Genomic DNA, 5,757 nt, shown 5'->3' with positions numbered 1-5,757 from the left:
ATCTATGTCTAATGCCGTTAATGTCACAAAGTAACGTGTGTAACAAGATAAAAACGCGTAATGTTACGTGCACACACTACACGTTAATAAAATCATTGTGCCGGGTGAAACGAATTCAATAACGCGACATAGCCGCCGCAACGCGCGACACAGGTCAAAATCCTAGTATAACCTTAAAATAGAAGGTCGGTGGCTGTCAAATCACAGCCACCGCCTTTTTTCTATATATAATATTCGTTCACGTAATTCTAACCAAAATGAAATTTTGCTTTGGTGGTTGCTGCATTCACATTTAACGAAGAGGTCAGGTGTTCGATCCTGAAATAATCTTTTTATTCTCTAAATGTAGTTGTAAATTAATTTATTTATATCTATACTATATTATAATGCATGAGGGAGGGATTTCCAAAAGTTAAGAACTTCTTCCCCCCTTATTTATAAATAAACCCCTAAAATGAGGGTAAAGTGGTCTTTTAAACCATAATTATTTTTTAGTCCCTCAACTTATTACACTTAAATCCCTGATTTTTAACAAAATTAAAGATAATTAGTTAGACTTTTCCCCCTCCACAACTTATAATTTTTTTACGTATTTTTGACATATCTTATAAACTATAATGTTTAAAAAAAATCCAAAGACAACATGACGACCTACATATTTTTGTCGACGTTTCGGTAGTTATCTTGTTCAATATCGACGCACGAATTAAAAGGTACAAGTTAATGATGCTTTAGTATACAAGTGATTAAAGAAGAAAATAAAAACTAACATGGTCGTCCAAACAGTGATAGAAGTGTCTACTACAAAACAGTAACATTACGTATCCACAGACATGTTTATTTCTTTTTTTTGTAAGTTATATTTGAGAAATTTTCAAAAAAAAAATGTATTTTTATGTATAATTATATAGTTTGAATTTGACATTGGTCAATTACTTTTTATCATCTGTAACAGTTTTTTTTTTTTTTTTTTTTTTTTCATTCAACTTTTTGCATACACATATAGTAATCGTACCCATCATAAACAATACATTTTTTTAACAAAATTTCCAATTAAACCCCCGACATTTCATCCCCTCAAAATTCAAAATTCAAAATTCCGATTATTCCTATCTCAAATTCAAAATTCAAAACCTTTCTTATCTCAACTTAAACCCCCGACATTTCATCCCCTCAAGACCCGCGCCTCCTAAATCCCCCTCCATCATCTTTTTCTCTCGACACCTCCGGTCATTCACTATAGCCATCTGGTATGTTTTCTACTCTTCTCTCTCTCTCCAAGACTCCTCTACCGATCGAAACCCCACCACCATCATATCATATAGTACAACTAATAATGCTTTTAAATCTCCCATACCTCATTCAAACATGCAGTAACCCTAATCCGATATAAAAATTCAAACATACCTTCTCTAATTCCTTGGTTCTCTCTCTCGGTCGGTGAGAGTACACACACCCAAATTTATCGTTCGATCGAGCCCTTATTTTTTTAGTGGTTGAACAAATCAGCGTGCATTAATCGTTGCACGTGTTGTTTGACTTGATTTGTTAAGAATTCGTTGAAATTGTTTCATGTTTTGTAAATAGGAGGTTGAAAACCTAATTCATGGAGATTACGAACAGAGCACGGATCAGGACTTGAGCATATCCAACAAGGCTTGAAGGTAATGTTTATACGACTTTGTGTTTTACTATATGATTTTTATGGTTTTTTCTAGGGTGCTCAATGCCATTCTCGCCTAGCCAATCATCACAAGATTTCACAGGTATTGAAGTTGTAATTAGAGCATTGTTAATTCAATTGCAATTACCAAATATAGTAGATCTATTGCAGTTGAGATATGACTTATGCATTATGATGATTGATGAACACTTTTTAGGTTACTGTTTTCTTTAATAAAGGTTCTGGTTTGACTTTTGTAGTTGGATTGGATTTCACTAATAGCTGGTATGTATTCTGATTTGACTAGGAGCAAGTTATTGATGTGGGCCCTAAGAACACATTAATATCGGCTAATGTGTGTAGCTTCCAGTTCTGTGAAGGGCATTTTGGATGGTTCAACCTCTTCTGTATCTTCCTCACCAATAAACAATACCCCTTAGGGGAAGAGTTTAGTTGAAAACCTTCTCTAGCCCTTCCTGAAGCAGGGTTAATGAATCTTGGTAGAACTTGTGCAGGCGCAGGCCGCACAACCAATATACCCTCAATGTTCATCCCAGTTACCTCTTGTGGTAAGGTTTCTAGCAGTGAATCCCTTGATGTATCTTTTAGAAACACCACGGAGAGCTATGTTAGGAGTTGATATGTTGTTAGTTAAAATCACATGTTTTCTTTCAAACAAGAAGCAAATTTTGTTTGTTGTATAATCTTATTGCTTATTTACAGGTAACAGGGTCGAGAGCTAGGATTTGGTTGCCATGACAAAATGTGGCCTTCAGGCTAGAAATTTGTCACTCAAGATAGAACAAATGGCATCAGGAAGAAGAAACGATTTGAATGTTGTATTATCATCTGTTGGCAGTGCAAATGATGTTATATATACAACACTTTTTTACAAGTTTTAGATGTCGCCTAAGCTATTTTTAGCAGCAAATGTGATAAGATTTTCAACATTTTCTAGAGGCATTTGAATACAACCTCAGTGTACACAGGCTGTTTTTTAAAAAATCACCCGCATTTGAGTTTAGATAGTACAATACTACACTCACTGGTCAACATTTGACTCCTTTTTGGGAACCAAATATTATAATTTCTGATTTGATGTTGTCACTAAGGTAGTTTGGAAGAATATAGGGCTCTATATAATGTACAGTTAGTGGTGAAGCATAAGCTCTCGAAAAAATATGATGTTTTTAGCCAATCTGTAATGTTTTATTTGAGTTTCTATCTGATTTTGTAGTTGAGGAGGTATGAAGTGGTGATTTAGACTCTTACAGCTGATAAAGCAGATACATCCACAAGTTCTTCTTCTAGGCCATGGAGATCACATATTATCATTAAATCCTACTTTTATTTACGAAGGCTAGATGAGGCGATCTAGAGTTCATACAAAAACAAGAGAATTCATACCATGTTACAAAAAGGTAGCCTTCTTCATTTTGTCTTATTTTCTGCTCCCATACATGTCTCCAATGGATGTCATGCAGACAAAATAATGGTTTAAATTTTTGTGCCATTGATTTCCAGTGAAGGAAATACAACCCATGAATCAACAATACCTTGAGCTGATGCAATACGTGAGCTTTTATCTCATATAGGTACGTAAGCATGCAACTGGCTCTTTTTATTTTGCCTTAAGTGCCAAAAGAGACCCATTTGACCACCAATGTCAATTTGGCACTCGACTTATAAAATAGATGTAGCATAAGTTGTGTATGGCGGTGTCACAGTTTGATCTATCTATCTATCTATATTTGTGTGTTGACAGCAAGAAATGAAGCATATAAATTTGGAAAGCATTCAAAAGCAGTAGAACATTATACTGCTCCTTTATCTTGCAGCTTTGAATCTCCTCCATTTGCATCAATATACTTTTGCAATCGCACTGCATCGTACAAAGCTTTGGGTTAAATCATAGATGGCATTGCAAATTGCAGCCTAGCTATTGCCCTTGATCTAAACTATCTCAAGGTTCATTTATGTTCTATCCAATGCGTCAAATGGGTTAAATCAAAATATTTATTTATTTATTTAGTTAAAAAGGGAATGGGTGAACAGTTATCTAAAGTGTTTTTATTATTTGTAAGAGGTTGTAAAACGATGTAAATTGATTGTAAAAAGTTTATGTAAGTATAAGACCATTATGATACAATTTGGGCTTGATATGTTTGATAATGGTCTCATTTTTAGTATGCGTCAAAGCCTGCACATTTTTCTTTCTTTCTGGTGTATATCGTTTATCTTGTTGGTATGCGTCAAAACCCGTACAGATTTCTGTATACCACAAGTATAAGAGCATTATGATACAATTTGGGCTTCATCTGTTTGAAGCTATTTTTAAGTAATTTATTTATTTACATGTTTGGCCCTTATTAAACTTGATAATATTTGTTTAGTCATTGATCTTAAATGATATTGTCAAGTAATATGGACGAACTACTTAAATGAAAGTAGTTAAACATAGGTGGGTAAAAAAGAGTGCCTTTGTGTTTAGTTATGTAAAGGATTAAGAAAAGTAGCAGGATAAAAATGAATATAATATGAAAGTTGGTATATTAGTGTAACGTTTGCATCACTAGGTTATTATCTATTTCTCAACTGTGGTGTGAACAAAATAGACTTCGAGGGAAATGAATACGAAGAAGACAAAAGCAGTGAAGAGTTTTTATTATTTTCCTTTTTATTAAAGATGGATATGGGATTATAGCAGCAAGTTTTTCTTTGGCAACGATAACGAGCCATTATCGCGACCACAAACCAATATTATGTGATGTGTTTTTAAAACTCTAAAAAACGTGTTGAATTAATATAAATTGTCAGTGGGAATTTTATTATGTCTGACTTCAAAAGTCAAATAGTTTTGAATATTTTGCACAGTTGGTCGTAGCTGAGGTTTGAAGCAATGGCCTTTGCGGTTGATTTTGCTGATTTTCCTACGTTGACTCAGTTCTTGAAAAAACTACTGATAAACAAGAAGATTTAAATGTGATTAAGGGTGTTAGGAGTGGTTAAACACTTGAGAGTGACAAACTAAAAAATCAACCAATGAGAGTATGCCATGTCAAAGTGGTAAACTATGCTCAAAAGTGTTGGCAATGGTTTAAACACTTGATGAAGTGGTAAACTATTTAAAAAGAAAAAAAGAAAAAGGTGTGATTGGTTGAGATTGGAATGGACCCCACCCCACACTACCCTCTCTCTCACACTACCCTCTCTCTCATGATTCCCGCATCGGCATGCCTTCACCACCGCCTGATCAAAGAAATCGAGCGGCAAAGGGCTCGGCAGGGTGTTGACGCCCGACAAAGGCTTTTGCCGACACCCTTTGCCGCACCACTCCTAACACCCTAAGTTCTAATAAGCATTGAAACCAACAAAATTATACAAAAGTTACAAAATTAGAACATGAAGATACATTATCTTAGCCAACCTTGACTATTCGACAACAATAGTTTTTAATAGCAGTTAATTTTAATGTTTTATTATTATTTTATTGAGATGTGTAAGGGTTATTACGTAGATAGATCATATAGATGCAACAAACTTGAAAATTTTAAGAAAAGTAAAACAATAATGATATCACTACGAGAGGATTGATGAACTAACAGAAAACGAGTATTGCATTGCAAATTGTCGCCGCCGCAATGATGTTTTAGATATTAACCAAAATTAAAAGAACTGAACTGATTAACCGAAAACCGATTGGTTAATAAATAGTCTAACCAATGACTTCAATATCAGCTTCCGTTGAGGATAATAAACTATACCTAAACCAAATGAACCATGCACACCACAACGAAATTGACTTATCTATAACTTCACTTATGACGTATATCCACCACAATGATGCTACAATAAATATTATACGAACAAGAAAACTATCAGAAACGAGTGCCGCAATGCAAAGTGTCGTCCCCGCCGCATCGCGCGGGCACCCTACTAGTATCCTTAAAAACAAAGGTCGGTGCACCGATCAAATTACAAAACTACCCCTTTTTGTTCCATTGTCTTCTACACGCTTGCCAAACCTTCAATCAATCGCTTCTGCACCTTCACTCAACCCAGCGATCGGAACACCGCCTATATCGTATCTGTCT

General features: G+C 34.8%; 1 long non-coding RNA gene across 3 annotated transcripts; it reads left to right on the top strand.

Annotated features, from left to right (window-relative positions):
- The first annotated feature begins 1,105 nt into the window (after positions 1–1,105).
- LOC110889229 lies at positions 1,106–3,836 on the top strand. 3 transcript variants are annotated; one of them, XR_004871903.1, is made up of 6 exons: positions 1,106–1,250; positions 1,588–1,766; positions 1,971–2,232; positions 2,387–3,084; positions 3,188–3,258; positions 3,502–3,836. It is a non-coding gene; the product is annotated as an uncharacterized LOC110889229 (long non-coding RNA). The 3 variants fall into 3 exon arrangements; XR_002563466.2 differs by having other exon boundaries at positions 3,429–3,836; XR_002563467.2 differs by having other exon boundaries at positions 1,924–2,232; positions 3,429–3,836.
- The last annotated feature ends 1,921 nt before the right edge of the window (positions 3,837–5,757 follow it).

This window comes from Helianthus annuus, chromosome 11, assembly GCF_002127325.2.
Source record: "Helianthus annuus cultivar XRQ/B chromosome 11, HanXRQr2.0-SUNRISE, whole genome shotgun sequence".
NCBI classification, from domain to species: domain Eukaryota; kingdom Viridiplantae; phylum Streptophyta; class Magnoliopsida; order Asterales; family Asteraceae; genus Helianthus; species Helianthus annuus.
The sequence above is the reverse complement of the archived record's forward strand: the minus strand, read 5'-3'. Positions and strand labels throughout refer to the sequence as shown.